This window comes from Miscanthus floridulus, chromosome 14 (assembly GCF_019320115.1).
Source record: "Miscanthus floridulus cultivar M001 chromosome 14, ASM1932011v1, whole genome shotgun sequence".
NCBI lineage: Eukaryota > Viridiplantae > Streptophyta > Magnoliopsida > Poales > Poaceae > Miscanthus > Miscanthus floridulus.
Genome location: NC_089593.1, coordinates 36,124,518 through 36,148,010, shown reverse-complemented (window position 1 = coordinate 36,148,010; position 23,493 = coordinate 36,124,518). Strand labels below are relative to the sequence as shown.

The 23,493-nt window shown below is 44.1% G+C and overlaps 1 pseudogene; it reads left to right on the top strand.

Moving 5' to 3' along the window:
* LOC136503340 (ABC transporter G family member 36-like) overlaps positions 1 to 23,493 on the top strand; it is a 52,015-nt pseudogene that overhangs the window by 6,531 nt on the left and 21,991 nt on the right.

Below are 23,493 nucleotides of genomic sequence, written 5' to 3'. Positions count from 1 at the left end.
TTAGGTTCTTCAAGCAATATCTTCTCCTGTTAGCAGAGCAAATCAGATGGCAGCGTCTCTCTTCCGATTCATTGGAGGGGCAGCAAGGAACATGATAGTTTCAAATGTCTTATCAATGTTCGTGATTCTTGTCATTATGGTTCTTGGTGGATTTCTTTTATCGAGAGGTAAATAATCAACTTGTTTACCTTTGGACAGTTTTTTTTGTTTGTTTGTTCTATTTTTCTTTTTTCTTCAAAGAAGCTTTTCAAAATGAAAGTGATTGCTTCTCTTTGAAATGGCAGATAGGCTGTGTTTAGTTCCCAAAAAGTTTCTCAAAAAGTACTACAGTAGCCATCACATCGAATCTTGCGATACGTGCATGGAGCATTGAATGTAGACGAAAAAAAAACTAATTACACAGTTTGGTTGAAAATCGCGAGACGAACGTTTTGAGCCTAATTAGTCCATGATTGAACACTAATTGCCAAATAAAAACGAAAGTGCTACAGTAGCCAAATTCCCAAATTTCGCGAACTAAACACACCCATAATGTGAAGAAATGGTGGATTTGGGGCTACTGGATTTTCCCGTTGATGTATGTGCAAAATGCAATCGCAGTGAACGAGTTCTTGGGTCACAGCTGGGATAAAATTGTGAATAACTCCATCTCCAATGAGACCCTTGCGTGCAAATCCTCAAGTCCTGTGGATTCTTTCCAGATGCCAAGTGGTATTGGATAGGATTTGGTGCAATGCTTGGATTCACCTTGCTCTTCAACACTCTCTTCACACTTGCCCTTAGATTCCTTGAGCGTGAGTTTCTATGGACCATTCTTGTTTTAGAAAAATTCTTCACCTGAGACCGGACATATATGGTTCCATCTTATTTTGCAGCTTATGGCTAGTCACATGCATCTATATCTGAAGAGGTACTGAATGAAATGGATGCTGACTTGAACGGTAATATTTTGGGGTCTGGAGATAGTACACATCAAGCAGCAGTCAGAAATTCTGCAAGTGATGAAGATGATTCTGGCTCTATGAAAAGAGGGATGGTCCTCTCCTTTGCCCCTCTTTCGCTCACTTTTGACAACATCAGATATTTTGTTGACATGCCACAGGTAGCTATAAGACTTTAACCCAACAAGATAGAAAATAATTCATCTTATGTTGTTAACATTGAGCCATTCATCATAACCCTCTAAGTATCTTCCACACAAAATCAACATTCAGGAAATGAAAGTACATGGCATAAACGAGAACCGGTTGGAACACCTCAAAGGTGTGAGTGGATCTTTCAGACCAGGAGTGCTGACCGCACTGATGGGTGTGAGTGGTGCTGGTAAAACCACTTTGATGGATGTGTTGGCAGGGAGAAAGACTGGTGGGTATATTGAAGGAAATATCAGAATTGCAGGATTTCCGAAGAAACAAGAGACATTTACGCGTGTATCAGGATATTGTGAACAAAATGATATCCACTCACCTCTTGTGACAGTCTATGAGTCGTTGGTTTTTTCAGCGTGGCTCTGCCTTCCCTCAACTGTTGATCCAGACAAAAGAAAGGTCATTCAAATTAAATAGTTATACTCTGCAGCACCTTTCAATATACGTGGTAGGCTTCACTTACCTTTGTGTATGCCGATGTTCATTGAGGAGGTCATGCACCTTGTGGAGCTCAACCAAATAAGAGATGCTTTAGTTGGACGTCCTGGAGTGGACGGTCTGTCGACTGAGCACAGGAAGAGGCTGACCATTGTTGTGGAGCTCGTTGCAAATCCATCAATTATTTTTATGGACGAACCAACCTCTGGGCTTGATGCCCGAGCAGCACTGTAGATGCAGCGGAGCATTGATATATTTGAAGCATTCGACGAGGCGGGTGTGATTTCACCTAGGAATACTTTCTGTACTTCTCTTTATCTTTTAGAGATTTTTTCCTCGAAAACACAGGAGAGCTGCGCTTCATTAGTGGCGGATGCAGAACAGGATTGAAGGGAGCTGGTCTCTTCTTCTTTCTCTCTCTCTCCATTTTTTTCTTTCCTCCACCTCTTCTTCTCCCTCATCCTCCCCATATTTCCATTGATGCACCAATTGTAGGGGGGCTGGAGCCCCCCAGCCCTCCCTGTAGATCCGCTCCTGTGTTGCATTATATTAAGAAGAAAGAAAGGTGCCAGAGCCCTACAACACACGCCACACACAACCCAACACAACTCAGAAATTACATTCGCGCCCGAAAATAGAAAGGGTCTTTTAGAGATTTCCTATGCAAGTCTCCAAAATCTTGATGTAGCTTTCTAAAACTCATTTGGTTGCAACTTTTCCTTAACTAAAACATTGTTCATGAATGCTTGCAGCTTTTCCTAATGAAGCGTGGAGAAGAGATCTATGTTGGTCCATTAGGCCATCATTCTTCTGAACTTATAAAGTATTTGGAGGTAAAGTTACATTGCGGAGCCTATATATTCCTGATGTAATTTCAGTGGGTTTGTCAATGATATCATCTATTTTTCTTAATAACTAACTAGTCTCCTAGAAGGCCTTACTTAAATCCTAGGGTGCCTAGAAATTCACACATTAATCAAGGATAAAAGGTGTAAAGGCTAAAAATTTCATATTAATCAGAACAAATGTAGAGATATTGATTATCTAATCTTTTATGCTGTTTGTGTCAAGGTCTCCGGTTCAATATAGACATGATAATCTGATGATTTTTGGTACTGTACCATATAAAGAATGTATGAATAGAAGTACATTTGAAACTAAATTGGACCGTACATCATAATCCTTATAAAGGTGGGCATTGAAATTATAGTTAATACTTAATAGACTGTATCCTCGCTACTGGAAACCAAAAATATTTGTGTGGGTTACAATTTTTCTGGTTGTAGCCTATGCTGTGCATGTACACGGTAATCAAGAGTCTGTTTGTAGGTGTCAAACTATGCCTTTAGCAGCCTGACCTGGGTACCACATATAGTGGATCGTTAGTTATTGGTAGTACTTTCTTTTCTGGAATGACGCAGGTGAGCTGCGTATCGTTTCATTAAGATGAGAATAAAAATAATGGAGAAGAGGCGGAGCCTGCTCCCCCAAGAACCAAATAAAGGACTCTTAGCGCCACACACTAAGAAAAACAGACGACCACTGCCCAACAAACGCCTAAACAGCTAAAGGTAGCAAGCTACTAAGAAGCTGTTGCAGAGCCTTAGCTCCAGCCCAACACCATAACATACAAAACTAAAGATAAAACTCTTTGAACACAGGGACTAGCACCCTCAAAGACACAAGCATTCCTATACTTCCACAACTCCCAGGCAACCAGTACGATGAGTGAATTCAGTCCTTCATCTCTTTTGGAGCAGCCTTGATTGTTTTGCACCACCAGCTAGAAAAACGAGAATCCTCTAGCTTCGGTGCAACCGTGCAAGGGGAAGCAAGCCCAACACATGAAAGATAGCTGTCCAAACCTGCCTTGCGAAAACAAAAGCAACCAGGGTATGCTGTATTGTTTCATCAGCTTGATCACATACGGGACAAACAGACGGGTGAGGAAGTCCTCTTTTTGCAAGGCGGTCAGCTGTCCAACAGTGGCCCTTAATTGCCAACCAAATAAAATTTGCAACATAAAGGGGCCCAAGATTTCCAAACCCGCTTCCAAGGTGCAAAAATGATGGTCCCAGTAAAAAACGCCTTGTAGGCTGATTTGCTCGAATAAAATGATTTGTTGGTAATACTTCAGTGTATAAAATACAATATATATCATATCTTATACTACAGCCATCTAATCAAAAGATAACTACCACAATAATACCAAATAAATTCATGGTTCTTTTACTCCAGTTGTATATTGTGGATATTGTTACCACTATAATATCATTACTAATGGTAGAACTCTGGTCTTCACCATGTGTGCTGGAATCGTGAATGAAAACTGATGAGAATTCAACTAAGTTAACCTTTCATACACTGAAGCCCAGAGGGGGTATGGTACTCGAGTTTCTTGTAATCTTTCCATAAATTCTGATGATTAAATTGATACATGCATAAATACTATGCAAAACAAAATCTAGAATGTTAAGACTCTTGGTTGTATCGGTTTTCGAACTTTTAATACTGTGGTTGGAAAGAACATTAGTAAAATTAAAATTTTGGGCTTAAGGGCATAACAGTAAATTTTCCCCAAGACAAAAAGAAAATAAAGTGTCCCACCTATGGAAGAAGAGAGACAGCAGGAAAAAAAGAAAGCGAAAAAGCATGCGTCTTGGTGGCCCAAAGCGTCTAAACCATAGCAGATATAATGCAGACTAGTCCTACGAAATATGCAATGAACTTACCTAGTTACCCTTTATCTTTAGAAAATATTAATATAGGTACTGGTCCTACGCATTTTATAGAACTGTCCCCACTTATTTGGTACTTTCCATCACTTTTCTTTTAGTACCTTCTATTTTTCCACCGTTCAATCTCTACCAATGGGCGTTCCATATTTTTTGCACCACTGTAGAACCTGTAATCAGTTTTGATGTATAGTAAATAATAATTTCTCATGGTTCCACATTTTTAGGGGAAAAGATAACTAATTTGTCTTATCTTTTTTTGTTTCCTTTTTTGTCTCTTGAGACCTTGTGTTGGATTTGTACTGCTTTTGTTTAGTTTTATTAATGCATCTCAGTAGGGGCAGTCCTCCTGTCCATCCTGTTCTCTAAAAAAACTAATTACTAATGATTCATACGGTTTGACATTTTTAGGGGATACAAGGAGTCAGCAAAATTGGAGATGGTTATAATGCAGCAACATGGATGTTGAAAGTGACAACAATTTCTCAGGAACAGACTCTAGATGTTGATTTCAGTGACATATACAAGAAGTCTGTCATGTGGGGGAGCCATTACTCCCGCAGGCAGCGCAAGACCAGGGCCACTGATGGTTCCAGCAAGGCCTAGGCGCATGGTGACTGCCCTCAGATGGCGCCCAGAGCAAATCAAGGAGAGCACCATGCAAGGAAGGCTAAGTTTAGGGGATTTATAGCTTTCAATTCCTATCTTTGAATGAGCCTAAGAGCCTATATATAGTGGTTGTAATCAGACGTGAAGGGGGGAGAAAAATGAGAAACCAATTCCCTAATCTTCCTATGTTGTCTTAATCTCACCTCTTCACCATTGGGCATCCTGGAGAAAAACCCCAGTGCCAGTACCAACTCCAGTTACGAACTCCGTAGCCGAGGACCTCCTGTCTTGGGCCTGAACGTCCTTGACAACCTGGTATCATCATCCAGACGATCCTCATCCACCTCCACCACCCCGCCACTGACCCTCACCACGCACGCACCACCATCTCCAACCGGATCGGTGACATCAGCCATGGCCGAGCCGACCGCTGCTGAACTAGCCACCATCGTCGCCAACCTCGCCAAGACCGTCAAGAACCTGACAGCCAAGGTGGACTCCATTCAGCAAGCATCTCCAGCGGCTGCTTCATCATCCGGCCATAAGGGAACCGGCTCCGGTGAGCACCACAACGATCGCCCGCTGTGTTTCCAGAAGATGGACTTCCCCCACTATGATGGCAAGTCTGATCCATTGGCCTTTATCAATCGTTGTGAATCATATTTTCACCGGCAGAGAATTGCGGAGGAGGAGAAGGTGTGGATGGCTTCCTACAATTTGGAGGACGCTGCACAAATGTGGTACATCATGGTTCAGCAGGACGAAGGCACACCACGGTGGCGCCACTTCATCGAGCTGCTCCACCTGCGGTTCGGACCTTCCCTGCGATCCAACCCCCTAGGCGAACTCATGGCGTGTCGCCGCACGAGCTCCGTCATCGAGTACCAGGATCGTTTCGAGGCGCTCCTTCCTCGAGCAGGCCACCTTGACGAGGAGCAGCGGGTGCAGATCTTCATAGCGGGGCTGCAGCCTCCGCTAAGCATGGATGTGGAGATTCACAATCCCTAGTCCCTCACGGTCGCGATGAGCATCGCGCGGAAGCTGGAGATGCACGATCAGTACGCCACGGTGCTCGTAACCCCACCCGCAGCGGGCCCTGCTCCCAGCGCCTCAGCGGCAGCTCACCCTGCAGGCACCTTCGCCACCAGCAGCCAACCCAGCAAACATGGTCACGGTGGAGGGCCGGCCGGTTCGCCGCCTGTCCGCGCCGGAGATGGAGGAACGCCACCGCCAGGGACTCTGCTTCAACTGCAACAAGAAGTTCGGTCGCGAGCACAATCATGTGTGCCAACGACTCTTCTTCCTTGACAACAACCTGAAAGCATCTAGGCCCCTTGTTGGGTTTTGGTGATTAATGACAATATAAGATTACTATGACTAACGTGTGTTTTGCAGAGACAAGTAAGTTAGGTCATGGTAATGGAGATCAATTGGGCAATCAAGGTTGTCATGCCCCTATGATGGAAATCATTTTGGTTTTCAAAGGATGGACGATAAGGTTAAGGATGACTAGTTCTAAGTGTCAATTGAAGTTGAAGTGACACTTAGAGTAGTTTAGGACTTTGTTTTTCCTTTGGCCGTACTATTAAGGGGGTATAGACGGGTAGCTTGACCTAGGTGAGTCTAGTGAGTTAGGTGTGGTGCACACTTGTTAAAACTAGCTCTAGGTAGCTCCTATGAATGCCTAAGATCCTTTGGAGCAAACTTCATTCACATATGATTGAGAGTTGGAAGTGAATGGAGGGTCAAATGCTGACCGGACGCTAGCCCCGGTGCGACCGGACGCTGGCCGCAGGGTCCGGTCAGTTCATTTGATCCACAGACTACGTTCGGTGCGACCGGACGCTGGAGAGGTCAAGTGACCAGACGCTGAAAGGCAGCGTTCGGTCGACTCCAGTAAGGTTCTAGAGAAGGGAATCTACGACTGGACGCGTCCGGTCAGTACTGGCCGGACCCGGAGGGTTCAGCGTCCGGTCGAGTCCAGTAAGGGTTTAATGCGACCGGATGCGTCCGGTCAGTGGTGACCAGACCCTGCCAGCGTCCGGTCAACACATTTTCGCTGGTTCGCGGGTTGAACTGACCGGAGCGTCCGGTCAATATGACCGGAGCGTCCGGTCACCCTGCAGAAGCTCATAACGGTTCATTTTTCAGGCTGCCTTATAAATAGAAGATCCACTCGTGTGTGGAGTTACTTTTGCTCATTCCAACAGCTGAGAAACACGTTTGTGAGTGCCAAGAAGAGCAAGGTTCTAGTGAGGTGATTGAGATTTGAGAATCCAAGAGAGTAGCCTCATTAGTGAATCAAGAGTAGTCAAGTGTGCATCCATCTTCTCATTAGGCTTCGCATGGTCAAGTGAGAGTTTGTGCTTGTTACTCTTGGTGATTGCCATCACCTAGATGTCTTGGTGGTGATTGGGAGCTTGGTGATCACCCGGCGGAGCTTGTGGGTGACCCAACTCAAGTTGTGAGCGGCTTTGGGTGATTCACCGTGATGGAGTGTCGAAGAATCAACCCGTAGAGAGCACTTGATCCTTGTGTGGATCAAGGGGGAGCTACACCCTTGCGCGGGTGCTCCAACGAGGACTAGTGGGGAGTGGCGACTCTCTGATACCTCGGCAAAACATCACCGCATTCATCTCTCTCTCTATTTACTTTGAGCATTTACTTTGAGCATTTACTTTGAGCAATTCAATACTTGTTCTTACATTCATAGAATTGTCATGCTAGAGTAAGTTTGGAACATAGGTTGCAAGTCCATTGTGCGTTAGATTAATAGAAACACTTTTCTAGGCACAAGGGGTTAATTGGGCTAACCATAGGATTTGATTATTGCAAGAAAATTTAGAATTAGCCCAATTCACACACCCCCCCCCATCTTGGGAATCTTGATCCTTTCAATTGGTATCAGAGCCTCGTGCTCACGTTTTTAAGCTTAACCGCTTAGAGCAAGATGTCTCACGGGGATGGACCTCCTCCTATCTTTGAGGGAGATGACTTTCCATATTGGAAAATCCACATGGAGGCGTACTTAGAAGCTCTAGACGTTGGTATTCTTAGAGCCACCTCTCAAGGCTTCCTAAAACCTCGGGATGCAACTAATTTACAAGGCGATGAGGTTAATTATGAAAAATGGAATGCAAAGGCTCGAAACACCATTTTTAGAGGCCTTTGCAAAGATGTGTTCAACCGCGTAAGGAACCACAAAGACGCCCATGGACTATGGTCAGATGTTTGTGCGCTCCATGAGGGAACCAAGAGTGAGCATGAGGAACGCTATCATCTTGTAATCAAAAAGCTAAATTCCTTTGAGATGCTTCCTAAAGAAAGTGCTAATGAGATGTATTCACGTTTAAATGTTCTTGTAGAGGAAGTCAATGGGCTTGGACTTACTCAAATGTCACCATCCAACGTTGTGAGAAAGATCTTGAGTGTCCTCCCCATTGACAAATATGGGCATATTGTGACCGTGCTACATCAAGGTGATCTTTCCGCCGCTACACCGACACAAATCTTTGGAAAGATCAATGCTCATGAGATGTACATGCACATCACGCCACAAGATGGCTCATCCTCTACAAAGAAGAAAGAGAAGGACTTAGCATTCAAAGCTAGCCAAGATAAGGGCAAAGCAAGACTTGAGTATGAGAGCTCAAGTGATGAAGATGATGAAGAAAGTCTTGCTCTCATGGTGAAGAAGACTACCAAGATTCTAAAGAAGCTAAACAAGAGTGGCATCAAGTTTGACGGCAAGAAGAAGAAGTTCTTCACTAGCTCAAGAAGAAAGCCAATCTCCGAGATGGATTGCTACAATTGTGGTGAACTTGGCCATCTAGCTCATCAATGCACAAAGCCCAAGAAAGACAAGTTCAAGAACAAGAACAAGGGCAAGAAAGATGACTCAAACAATGAAGATGAAGATGAGAAGAAAAAGAACAAGCCATACAAGAAGAGAGATGGCAAAAAGAAGGACTTCTACAAGAAGAAGAAGAGTGGAAAGGCCTACATTGTCGGTGATTGGCTCATGGACATTGATTCATCAAGTGGATCATCCGATGATGATAGTGACAATGAGAAGGTGGCCGACATTGCTATTGATCTTGCATCTTCACCGCCACCATCGCCATCATCCTCTACACACCTATGCCTTATGGTCAAGGGTGAACGCAAGGTAACTAAGAATGATGATAGTAGTGATGATGAGCAAGCTAGTGATGATGATAGCGATAGCGATGATGATGATTCACCTACATATGATGATCTTGTCAAAATACTAAGAAAATACACTAAGATCATTAGAAAGAGTAGAGCTACAAATGAAAAGCTTGATGCTAAAAATGATTCACTCTTAGCTAAGTGCGATACATTGGAAAAGGCTAACGATGAGCTTAGAGAAACTAATGATGCTATATCATCCAAACTCAAGGAGCTCAAATCTTCTAAGAAAGAGCTTAAAGATAAACATGATAAACTTGAGTGGGTGCACAATGAGCTCATCACTAGTCACAACAAGCTAAAAGATGAGTATACAACTCTTAAGATCAATCATGATACTCTTGTCATTGCTCAAGAATTCCTACCAAATGAGCCACATGATGCTACTAACCATGTTGTTAAGATTGATATAGCTACATCATGTGATGATTTAATTGATGAAAGCATTGAGCAAGGATCTAGTGGCAAAGGCAAGCAAGTGGTTGAGTGCAATGACTATGATGAATATGTCAAGCTCAAGAACACAAATGAGAAGCTCATGAAAGATCTTGAAGAAATGAAAAGCCACAACACCATTGTGCTAGAAACTCTTGATCATGACAAAGAGTTGGTTCTTGAGAATGAGAAGCTCAAAGAAGAAAACAAGAAGCTCAAGGAAGAGAAGAAAGATGATGCTCTTAAGGAAGAAAATAAGAAGCTCAAGTTGGAGAAAGAGCATCTCAAGATTGGATTGAGCAAGTTTGCTAGAGGCAAGCACCTCCAAAGTGAGCTACTCATGAACACCATCATGAAGATGGATAGAAGTGGCATTGGATATGTGGCAAGTATAGAGAAGAAGAAGGCTCAAGTTCAACAACAACAATCAAAGCCAAAGCCAAAGCCAAAGAGATGTTTTGAATGTGGACAAGAAGGCCACTTTGCTCATGAGTGTCAAACTCCACCGCCACAACCCTTGCCCAAGCATGCTAGACCCTTTGCTTTCAATGCTCACTACATGCTTAGAAAGGACTCTAGTGGAAAGATGAAAGTCATGTTCTTAGGTCCCCCTAACAAGAATAGGCCTAAGAAGATTTGGGTGGATAAGTCACTTGTTGAGAAGGTGAAGGGCCCTCAACAAGTTTGGATTCCTAAAGCTTGAATCTCTTGTGTGTAGGTGAACTACAAGACCGATGGAAGTCATTGGGTTATTGATAGTGGTTGCACTCAACATATGACCGGTGATCCTCGTATGTTCACCTCACTAGATGAAGAGGTAGATGGACAAGAGAAAATAACTTTTGGAGATAACTCAAAGGGTAAGGTTAAAGGATTGGGCAAAGTGGTAATATCAAATGATCATTCCATCTCCAATGTGCTCTATGTTGCTTCATTGAGCTTCAACTTGCTATCCATTGGACAATTGTATGATCTTGGCTTCCAATGTTTGTTCACCGAGAAGGAGGTTGTTGTATCCAAGGTAGATGACAATCAAGTGATATTCAATGGATTTAGATACAACAACTTATATCTAGTGGACTTCACCTCTGAAGATACAAATTTGAAGACTTGCCTATTCACCAAAACAACACTTGGGTGGCTATGGCATAGAAGACTTGCTCATGTTGGGATGAGCTCACTTAAGAAGCTTATGAAGAATGATTTGGTGAGAGGGTTGAAGGATGTGAAGTTTGAGAAGGACAAGCTTTGTAGTGCATGTCAAGCCAGCAAGCAAGTTGCAAATACTCATCCAACCAAAGCTTTCATGTCAACCACAAGAGTGCTAGAACTCCTATACATGGATTTATTTGGACCAACAATATACAAGAGTTTGGGAGGGAATCTCTATTGTCTTGTGATTGTTGATGACTACTCAAGGTATACATGGGTATTCTTCCTTCATGACAAATCCAAAGTTGCATCTTGCTTCAAGAAGTTTGCCAAGAGAGCCCAAAATGAATTTAAAGTGAAGCTCAAGAAGATAAGAAGTGACAATGGCAAAGAATTTGACAACACAAACATTGAAGCCTATTGTGATGAAGTTGGGATCAAGCATGAAGTCTCCACAACTTATACTCCTCAACAAAATGGTGTAGTTGAGAGGAAGAACCGGACCTTGATCACTCTTGCAAGGACAATGCTAGATGAGTATAACACCCCCAAAGCTCTATGGGCGGAAGCAATCAACACCGCATGCTATGCATCCAACCGCCTATTCCTTCAAAAGTTCCTTGGCAAGACACCTTATGAGTTGCTCAATGGGAAGAAGCCGGACGTCTCCTTCTTTAGGGTGTTTGGTTGCAAATGCTACATCTACAAGAAGCGGCAACACCTAGGGAAGTTCCAAAGATGTTGTGATATTGGTTTTCTTGTTGGTTACTCATCAAAGTCCAAAGCATATAGAGTATTTAATCATGCCACCGGCTTGGTTGAAGAAACATATGATGTGGAATTTGATGAATCTAACGGCTCCCAAGGAGCACATGAGAATCTTGATGATGTAGGTGATGAACCATTGAGGGAGGCTATGAAGAATATTCCGGTGGGAGACATCAAGCCAAAAGATGATGAAGATGATGTACAAGTCATTGATCAACCTTCTTCATCAAGTGTGCCACAAGATGGTGAGAAAGATGGGAGAGTAGAAAATGAAGATACGCATATCTCCCATGAGCAAATGGTGGTACAAGCACAAGATGTTGATGCTCCACAACCCCCTTCTCAAGTGGCCAATAGAACAAATACACCTCTCCTACAAGATCATCCACAAGATCTCATCATAGGGAGTCCATCAAAGGGTGTAATGACTTGATCTCAAACACTTGCTTCATTTATTGCTTATCACTCTTTTGTCTCTTGCTATGAGCCTACCAAGGTAGAAGAAGCTCTCAAAGATCTAGATTGGATTAATGCCATGCATGAAGAGTTGAACAACTTCACTCGCAATGAAGTTTGGACTCTAGAAGAGCGACCAAAAGGTGCAAGAGTCATTAGAACAAAGTGGGTGTTCCATAACAAGCAAGATGATCAAGGTGTTGTTGTGAGGAACAAGGCAAGACTAGTTGCAAAGAGGTTCTCTCAAGTTGAAGGTTTGGATTTTGGAGAGACCTTTGCACCGGTTGCAAGATTAGAAGCCATCCGTATCCTACTTGCATATGCATCACATCATGAAATGAAACTATATCAAATGGATGTGAAAAGTGCATTTTTAAATGGCTTTATTAATGAACTAGTCTATGTTGATCAACCTCCCGGGTTTGAAGACCCTAGATATCCTAATCATGTTTATAGGTTGTCCAAGGGACTATATGGGCTTAAGCAAGCCCCAAGAGCTTGGTATGAGTGCCTTCGGGACTTCCTCATTAAGAAGGGCTTCACCATTAGGAAGGTCGACACCACACTATTCACCAAGAAGCTTGATGGGCATATCTTCATTTGTCAAGTATATATTGATGATATCATCTTTGGATCATCAAATGAAGACTCATGCAAAGAATTTGGTGAATTGATGTCGAAGGAGTTCGAGATGTCCATGATTGGTGAGCTTACATTCTTTCTTGGTTTTCAAGTCAAGCAAATGAAAGAAGGCATCTTCATCTCTCAAGAGAAATACACAAAAGATCTTCTCAAGAGATTCAAGATGGATGAATGTAAGCCAATCAAAACACCAATGCCTACCAATGGACATCTCGACCTAGATGAGGGAGGTAACCCGGTTGATCAAACTCTCTACCATATTATGATTGGTAGCTTATTATATTTAACCGCATCTAGGCCCGACATCATGTTCAGTGTGTATATGTGTGCTAGATTTCAAGCTAGTCCTAAGGAAATACATTTAATTGCCATAAAAAGAATCCTTAGGTATCTTAAGCACACACCAAGCATTGGGCGTTGGTATCCCAAAGGAGCTATATTTGAATTAGTTGGCTATTCCGATTCGGATTATGTTGGATGCAAAGTGGATAGAAAGAGCACATCCGGAGGGTGCCATTTGCTTGGTAGATCACTTGTGTCTTGGTCCTCCAAGAAACAAAATAGTGTGGCTTTGTCCACCGCCGAAGCGGAATACATTGCCGCGGGTGCTTGTTGTGCACAAATTTTATACATGAAACAAACTTTGCTAGACTATGGTGTAGTTCTAGAAAAAGTACCTCTTTTGTGCGACAATGAAAGTGCGGTAAAACTTGTAAATAATCTGGTTCAACACTCTTGCACCAAGCACATAGATATCCGCCATCACTTTCTAAGAGATCATGTTGCTAAAAATGATATATCACTAGAAGGTGTAAGAACCGAAGACCAATTTGCGGATATCTTCACTAAACCGCTAGATGAGGCTACATTTTGTAGATTGTGAAATGAGCTCAATGTACTTGACTTTAGCAACTTCACTAAAAATTGAGCTTGTGTTGTCCCTTGCATTTATTGTAATATACAACATGTTTAATTTTTGGCAATGCATATAGGGCTTGTCTAACATGGTTAAGATAACCGCCGAAAAGCGTGTGAAGAAGGTTAACCTTGGATCAAACTTGACAAGCAACTAGATTTACTTACAAGTATTGCATATGCATGAATGTTGCTTTGTCATTTCGTTCAATTTGCCCTCTTATTGCTTTTTTTTCTTAAAAAGAATTATAGCCTAAGGCAAAATATTTTGAAAAATATGAGGGTTTGAGAGAGGTCACTCACATCAGTCCCAATTGGTGTTTATTTGGATCTTACTCAAGTTGGGACTTAATTGGGAACAGGTAGCGTGAAGGAACTTTGAAGATTTGCTAGAATAGGTGCACCAGACACTGCACCGGACACTGCTGTCCAGCGTCCGGTCAGTTTATAGGAGGTGAACTGCTGCTGAGGGAGTGACCGAACGCTGTGTTTGTGCGTCCGGTCAGGAAGGGATCCAGGGTCTGATCATTTGAAGAAGGAACAGGCTGTACTGACCGGACCCTGCCTGCGTCCAGTCATGGACGACCGGACGCGTCCGGTCGTGATTCCAGAGGTATTGGACCTCTCTAGAATCGACCGGATGCTGGGTGGTAGCGTCCGGTCGCTACCACCGAAGCGTCCGGTCAGTGGATTTCGCGTGACATTGGGACTCTTCTTTCGTTTCCTTATCTGTTGCATTGGGGGACCTATTTAATCACCACCGTACCCTTTTGCCCCGCATCTCGCCGAGCCCTAGCTAGCGCCGCCGTAGCTCCTCCGCACCTCCCGTGCCCAAGCCACCGCGTCGCCACAGCCGAGCCCGCAGCCGAGCACCTTGCGCCAGCCTCGCATGCCACCACGCCTCCCCTGCCTACACTCACCCTTGCTCCATGCCACCACAGCCGCATGCCCAAGCCACGGTGCGCCTCTCGCGAGTCAGCGTCGCCGGAGTCAAGCTAGTGAGTCCAACGCCTCTAGTTAGCGTGCAGCGCCACCGAGCGCCATCCAGCTGTTGTGCCCTAGCCCTTCCTCCTCGTTGGTAAGGCCAAATCCGTGTTCTCAAATTTCTTCACTTGTGACCTAGATCAACTTCCAAGCATTGATTTCAAATCATCCAGGGCCGCCGTTTCATCAAAGTGGTTCGCGAACCCTAACCCTAGCCGATTCCGAGGTTCCCCGCGTGACGTCTCTTCTTTTCTCGGATCGCCGGTTCATCAGGTAGAAAGCCCATTGTCTCAATTTCGTACCTACATTGCTTGCTTCCTAGGATTTTCGTATCTATTAGATATATTGTATTTATTCATATATCCATCTATTCCATTGTGCAGCGAGTCGGTGTCATTGAGGTTCTTGTGGCAGTTGTTAGACAACTCGGAGCCAAGCTCACGAGTAAGGATCAAGGCCAAGCCTCGGGAGTGTCAGTTTGACTGTTGATCTTTGTCAGCGGCAGTTCATTTTTTGTCAAATCAGATGGCTCGCACCAAGAACGTTGGTGGTGGTCCAGGAGATGACGACCGAAGGCCCCCGCCTCGCCAGCCTACAGGATCAAAAGGCAAGGCAACGAAGCAGGTGACATCCAAGAAGCGCAAGTACCCCAACACAGAGACAGCAAGAGCAGTAGCTGTTGCAGAGGCCGCAGAGCATGCTGAGAGAGGAGGCGCTCGTAGTGGTGTTGTCATAGTAGATTCGCAGCTTACACTGGCACAGAGGGCAGCAGTTGAGGAGGCCGAGCGTCCTCATGGTGGTCCACCTAGGACTGTCATGATGGCAGGACGTCGACTGGCTCTTGCAGAGCATCGACCTCAGGGGGAGCCCCAGTAGCAGCCATAGCAGCAGCCCCCACCAGCAGAGCCTCAGCCAGCTCAGGAGACCCAGGAGGGCTAGTAGACCAAGGAGACCGAGCTAGCACCCCTGCTACGCTGCTCTGGTCATACCAGTGCTATAGTTCCACTAAGGCCAGCTACACAGCGTAGGGGCTCACACCCACCGCCTAGACCACAGGGTCCGCCTCCAGTGGTTCACCTTGACTTGAGGGCCGCCACAGCCAGACAGGTTCACCAGCTAAGATTTGTTGAGTTCAATGGGTGGTTCCCTCCGAGGAGGGATAAGAGAGCAGCAAAGGGGTTCTACACGCCACTACAAGAGGATTTCTACAATGCTTATCTCAACAGTGGAGCAGTGTTCAGATCTCAGAGAGTCTGCAGTATAGAGTCTATTGTGGTAGCAGCTAAAGAGCACATCCGCCCCTACTTGTCATATTTGCCGGGGCTCACAGATCTGATTGGCCGAACAGGAGTATATGTACCATCTTGGGTTCGGCAGTTTTATGCTTCACTCTATGTTGATCCGCATCACAACTTCATTCACTTTGCATTCAATGGCAGAGACTACAAGGTGATGAGTTTTAGGGCCTAGGAGATACTGAGGCTATAGGATCAGCCTGTCAGATTGCATGAGGTATGCTATGGATAGTAGGAGCCTCCCAGGCGCCCTCATGGAGGGTTGGTGCCCCCTACAGATCTGGTGCGCCATTGCTTCAAGGAGCCCTTTGGTGAGGGGTCGAGGAGGAACCCTAGTGACCTAACTCCTATAGCTCGTGTGCTAGAGGCCATTATCAGGAGGACACTACTTCCCAAGTTGGGATACAGAGAGGGTCTGACTTGCCTATAGCTCTGACTACTTAATGTCTTGATGCAGCAGACCGTGTTTGATATTTGGGACCTCCTTCTATCAGAGATGGAGGATACTATTGCTGAGGGCTTCAAGGGTCGCAGATAGCTTCCATATGCACACTGGATTACTTTCCTGATGCTCCAGTCTATGCATGTTAGGACCCTAGAGATGGTTGCCGAGTACAGAGGTGCCACCACAGAGTTTCTAGCTTATAACATGACACAAAGGATCCGGCATAGCACACCACAGGCACCCGCTCGACCCAGTCATCATCTAGATGTTCCAGAGTCAGCAGCTCAGCAGGACAAGATCATCAGAGGCATAGCCGCTACTAAGGAGGAGGAGCTTGAGGCACAGTAGGAGATGACCGAGTCCAGTGACAGTTTGGATGATGATTATCTGCCAATTCCTCAGATGCCTCCACGCCGACACGATGTAGAGGCTGGTAGTTCTAGCTTAGCTCCACCAGCACCGTAGATGGACCCCGCATTGATTGCTATTCTTGAGCGGATACAGCAGGATCAGGCACGACAGGCATAGGAGACCGCTGCCAACTTCGCATAGTTTTAGGCTCGTCAGGACGAGTTCCAGCGACAGCAGCAACTCCTCCAGCAGCAGCAGTAGCAGATGCATTAGTAGAAGTTACTCATGCAGTAGTAGCTCATGGGATTTATGTAGCATGTAGTGACAGCACTTGGGGCCCCACTACCACAGCCTTTGCCCCAGCTTGCTCAGCCTGCCACCACTTCGTTGACTCCAGTTGTACAGCCTAGTGGGCTTTAGAGTTAAGGATAGCCTCTAGCTCAGTTTGCTTCACCTACAGTTTAGGTGTCCCAGTGGTTGTCCTCACTAGTGGTAGCCCCACAGTTCACTCCATATCAATGGGCTTCTCACCAGAGCAGTCACCCTCGCTATTCGTGCCTGACACGTCAGTCTCCAGGAGTCTTGGAGCATCTTTTAGTGAGTTGACCGGCATGCCTACACCAGTCGCTGTGACTACTCAGAGGCTCCCCTCGTCTGTCGCCTCATCAGATCCTACGACAGACGTCCCAGCAGCATCATAGGCCACACCTGCCCCAGCTCAGACCCAGACCGCTTTAGAGACGCTTCTAGCCATAGAGGGTCAGTCAGTTCAGAGCTTAGGGTCAGATGATGATGGCGCCCAGTTTTAGCTTGCTCCTCGCACCTCAGCGCCCGGCTTGTCCGCTACAGCCCCGCCGACCGACCCTTAGGTTTTGGTGTTTGACGCCAAAGGAGGAGAGGGTTCAAGTATGTAGATTTAGGGGGAGCTAGTTATCTAGTATTAGCTTATTATATACATTTGGAGTTCTATCTATGTGACATTTAGGGGGAGCTAGTTATCTAGTATTAGCTTATTATATACATTTGGAGTTCTATCTGTGTGAAACACTATTACTTTTATGCATTCGTGTGTTACTTTCATGCATATTATTATATCTATGTGATAGTGATATCTACGTGATTGTGATAAATGACATGTGCTGTAACACCCTAGGTGTTTAGCTTCCACATTTGCACTGCATTTCATGAACATGAGCATCATGCATCCCTTCGTGAACTTATATCACATGAAACATGATTTCGAAACATTGCAACATGTTGTATATTTCATGTGTGTTGTTTCTTTTATGAAATGTAAAGTGTGCAACACTTAAGTGTAACATGTGCCACTCACTTTAGTGAAGCAAAGTTAGTTAATACTATGCAACAAGATCATGAAACGTGTGAAACATGACTATGAAACATTTGCAACATTTCTTGTGTTTTTCATTGTTTCAGTACATACCTTGCTTGATTCTTGTGTGACCAATGCATGGTGTGGCTAAAAATGCTTGTAAATAACTTAGTTACACCTAAGATGTCATTTTGAACATTGTTCATGTTGATCACTTTGACTAATTAGGTTCTCAAGTCATGGTTTGACCAAATTTGACCCCTGAACCCTTTTGTTTGACTGTTTAAAAAGTGTGGCTTAGGATGTTTGCATATTTGAGCAACCTAAAACAAAGTTGTAGCAAATTTTATAAGGAACAAACTTTGTTTAGAAGCCAAGTCATGAAAATGTGCACAACATGTTCAAAAAGGACCCACAAGTCAGCATTGATGGGGATTCAACATTTAAAAAATTGTCTAAGTGTTGGAACTGCTTTCCAGTTTCATGAAGACGACTTTGGAGCCGTGTAGATTGAAATCTATGGCAAATTAGCTCGAGCTCCAATTAGCAAACTTGTAGTACTCATGTAGGTCTCCAACTTTGTTAATTACAACTTAACCTGGATCGCCATGGATTAAGAGATCTATTGTCGACAAGTTTTGCTGTCAATCGGCTCGTTGATCACTGAAACGAAAAAGTCAGTCACCTACAGTGCCGACCGGCAACAGAAGATGGATGCCACATGGCTGCCACGCGCTCGGATCGCCCTGACCATGCCGCGCGCTGGCCAACTTGAAGTGGAGGACTCCCTGCTACCCTCCGCACATGCTCTGCCCCTCCATTCACTCTCCTTCACCCTCCATCGCCTTCCTCGTTCATAGCCAAAGAGCAGCGCAGCTCCGCCATGGCCAAGCGAGCTCCGCCATCGCTAAAGCTGGCCCCCGCTCGTGCCTCTTCGCTCTAGCACCACCACAGCAGCTCCTTCGCACTCCTAATGCCTCACCGAGCTCTATCTGGCTAGCCGGGTGCGCTGGGTAAGGTCCTAACACCGTGCGCCGCTCATCGGAGTGTCGCCGCCATGCCCTGTCGTCGTGGTCGGGGCACTTCCGTCGGCCTTTCGCCGTGTAAACGTGTGTGCTAGCTTTGCAGTAGGATGTAGGAGCAGACGTGTCGGTTGTTTGGGCCATTGTGGCTAGCTCCGGCGTCTTGCCGTCGAGCCAAACCACCCCACCGCCATGGCCGCCGCCGTCGTCTTGGTCGCCGTCAGTCGGCCCAACCATGTAGCTCAATAGGTCCAGGAGGTCTCGGAGGTCATGCTTGTGCCGGTTTGGTCACCGGAGTCCTCACCGCCGATGAGCTACGCCGTCTTCCGCGCCGTCGCAGCCGTGTCCTCTGTTTTTGTCTCGCTGACGGGTGGGTCGGCTGACACCTGGGACCCACACGGCAGTGGCTGTGCATTCATAGGGCTAGTTCAAAAATGCTGTTTTGAATGCTGATTTGAGATTTTTGTATCTTCAAATGTGTAGATCCAAATACTGTGATTCCAATTTTGTTAGACTCACAGTTAGGTCTAGTATTTAAGAAAAATACGTCTTGAGCACCTTATGTAGAAATTTTGGATGAATTAAATAGGAACTTGAAAAGTGTTTTTTAATGCATGCAAACTTGTTTAAATCATATCTTGAGTTTCCTTGATCCAAAAATTGTGAAATTTTGTGGGTAAACTAGTATTGCTTAGTAGAAGCTCTGGTTAAAATTTGAGAGACATTGCATGGGTAGTTTTTGAGTTATAGAATTTCCTTTTATCATTGGTAGATACTTGTGGGAATTTTTGTAAATTATCTATGAATCCTATGGCCATGAAACTTGGTAGGTAGTATCTTGGTATCTTATAGATGCTAGGAAAAATATGAAATCTATTGCTTGACACTTTTCACTAAGGTTTCCTAATTATGCCACTTTGAGCCATTCTGCCTTACCAATTTTGTGTAGGCTGTTGTACTTACTAAAATGGTGTGAAATTTTTATGGTAGTCTACTTAGGGCATGTAGTGTCTACTTTAATTTTTGTAGATTTAATGGTGTAGCTTTCATATATGTTTACTAATTCCTCTAATTAATTAAATAAATTAAGAAAGGTATTAGGGGAAATGTTTTGGGAATGAACACCCTACTTTCTGGTGTTCTTGTGATAGGTTTGACATGTGAGTAGATTTAGTTTTATCCAATTATATGTTTACATCATGAGTTACTAATTATTTTGTTTGCATTATGTCCCTCTGGACAGATCTGGGGACTTTAGAAAGCTCCACATGATATTTTGGTTTTCTGTGATTGTAATGAATACAAGAGTTGTAGATAATTTATGTATATAGCTCCTGTCAAAATTTGAGGGCATTTGGCCTAGTAGTTTATAAACTACAGCTGTTTAAAGTTAGGTTCCAGTTTTTGCTTATTCTCTGCCTTGTGAGGACAGAGTTCTGTTGATTGATGAATTCGACCTGGTAAAGGTGTGAATCATGCTTTGAGATCTGAAAATGTATTGTAGACAATTTTATAAGCTTTCCAGATTGTCTTGTTGCATATCATTTGGATTTATAAATCTCCAGTTATGGCTAGTTTACTGTACCGCTACATAGTCTCCATTTGGTTGAAATACAAATGCTTGAGTGTATGCTTGCGCAATGTTCTCGTTGATTGTTTAGGGGTTAGCCTAACTTGAGAATATGCTTAGGTGCAGGTGCTAGGTCATTAACTGAAGATGAGCAATTATACATTAGGTTGTATAAACGTGGTAAGTGAAAGTGATTTGAATAGGGCTTAAATTGGAATATGCAAACTACAGCGAACATGTGCATTCCCCGAGCATCCCTGACATTCGTTCATGTGCATCCATGACATTTATCTTGCGCATTCATGCAATAGGTGTGCCGGAGAGAGTGACGTTGCTGGAGTTCGAGGGAGCCAACCAGGAGGAGGAGCCCGAGGTGTAGGAAGCCGACGAAGCAGCCGTCGTAGAGGAATTGCCCGAGTGCCCTGACCACCAGCCTTCCTCGTTCCTGAAAGGCAAGCCCCGGAGCATATTAAGCCTCCCATGTTTTTACAAATACATTGAGTATCTTTTATTGTTGATGATGCATTAAGTATAGGAATTAGTTGGAACCAATTGCTGCATTATATATCCTTCCTTGTCCAGATATCGCATTGAAATCCTATTTAATTTCAAGAACAGGTTAAATGCTTAGCCATGCTTAGTGCGGTAGAAGTCAAGTGATTTCCTGTCACCTGCGAGCTTTAGGATGAGGTGGATCATGGTTGGCTATATTTGCTATCGTGGAAAAGAACCATGTGAATAATGAAGTAAGACCGGACGGGGTCTTGTGTAGGTTTGAACATAGTGACTCTGTCTGAGTCGTTTAAGGACCGATACGTTGTACGTCCTCATGTCATGTTGAACACAGCCTAACACTTAGCTGGCCGGATAAGTCGTTCCGACCGCGAAGCCTAGTAGCTCGACTCAAGCCGGGGATGCGAGCAGTGGCGGCATTCTGGAGGTAGTAAGGATGTGCGGAGAGCCATTGGCATAAGTCCAAGGCAGGTTAGAGTCCCGAACAACCTTGGTAGAGTGGTTCTCTGAGAATGTCGATCTGTTCAGACTCGCGACTCCTGAATCGTACCAAAGGTGACTTGTTTGCGACCCTGACGGGGGAAGCAGGGTTTGTGTTTAGGAATACCCCTCCAGCTGGATAGGAATCGATTCGAATCACCGTCTCTCCCGGATAGTGAGAACTTGACTGAGTAGTGGCAACGTAGATTCAATTAATTTAACGATATGGTTAAATGGATGATGATGATAAGGTTGCCACAATGAATACCTGATATGGTTATTAATGTTTGCACCCTAATAAAATGATTGCTTAGTACAGGTGCTAATATAGATGACAGGTTAATGGCTAAAAAGTCACTGCTAGTCAGGTTAAGAGTTGATCATATTACTTATGCTTTTCTACCAAAAAGAAAGTGTCAGACAGCTCCACTACATTAAGCTACGCATAATCCTTGGTGTCATTTGTTTGGTTTTCGACGGGTAAGTCTAGCTGAGTACATTCCCGTACTCAGGGTTTATTCCCTCTTGTTGCAGATGACCTCCTATATTAGGGATTTTGTAAGTATTGTCTCCACCCGGCGAGTGATGAAGACTAGATCACGGGCATGATCTCTGTTCTCTTATCTAAATGCTTTTGCAGGCCGTGATCAGCAAACCAGTATATGTATTTGAACTCGATGTGTGAGTTAAACTATTTGCTTCCGCATGTTTTACAAGACTTGTTTTGTAATAACAATGACTCTGTGATGATGTAATCTATTTGTGAATGTCTGTGAAAGGTTGTAACGTACGATATGTTATGTTGAATTACTGTGATCTTGGTTGTATGCAAGTTGGTTTGAAATCCTTCGAGATTTCGATTGACTACCGGGTTTATATGGGCTCAAGTTCGAGAATTTGATCGTTTCGGCGATTGTTTTTGTACTTGTGCTCTTATAAATTGGTCGGTTCTATGACAGCTGGTATCAGAGCTAGATTCAACATTAAACATGTCTTACGGCTATTTAAAACAAAAGCTTTTATTGTAAAAACGGTTTTCAAACTTATAGTTATATATAAGTGTTCAAAAATCAAAAATTTTATGGTATACTGGTGATCACATCCCTTATAGCCCACTTAAGGACTTCTGGGTGGCTTATATATAATTACTAACTTGGGGGAATTGATTGTTTCTATTTCGTCGTCCATGCGGCGTGATATTGCATGGGTGCCATTTGTTTGAATGGTAATGTATGGATCAATTGCCTCTACGCTAAAGTAAGTGTGAGTTGCGAGAGCATGACCATCCAACCATTGGTCTAGGGGAGAGCTAGTTGTGGTTACTGGAGTATTTACATGTTGCATACATGTATATATGAAGGTACTTAATTGTGGGTACAATTGTCGGGTAGTTTGGATACCGAAGTATATATATCGGGGGATGTATATATGGAGAGTATCTTAGTACTACTTGGGTAATTAGCATTATATCTTGTTGGGTTGGGCTGCAATGAAGTTTTTCTGTAGGTACGCTAACAACGCACCGTGTAGATCGACTAGTTACTGCTAATTAAGAGAACGTATGTATGCCACCGTATATTCCGCTAAAGCTTAAATTTTCTTAGGTTTGTGAGGACATACGGAACGAGCATGCATCATGTTCACTCATGACATTCATATTGCATTACTCCCTCCCTTATAATTGCTTATCCCAAGTATAAAGTGCAATCTCTCAGCATGCAGTTGTGGAGATTCGCGGTATTGCAAATTATCGTCTGCAACAGTGGGGTCAAACCGCACGCGAGAGAGACGAGCTTCATAACCAGCTAATGAACCTCACTATTGTGAGTGATGAGGCTGCACAAGAATTGGAGCATGTGACCCATCACAGAGATGCTTCTTTAGAGTTAGAAGAAGAGGAATACCCAGAAGAAGTCTAAGGTGTCTCCGATGTGGACAGTGATCACTTCGACGAGTAGTTCGTTAGCAAGTCTCAATAGTTAAGCTTTTA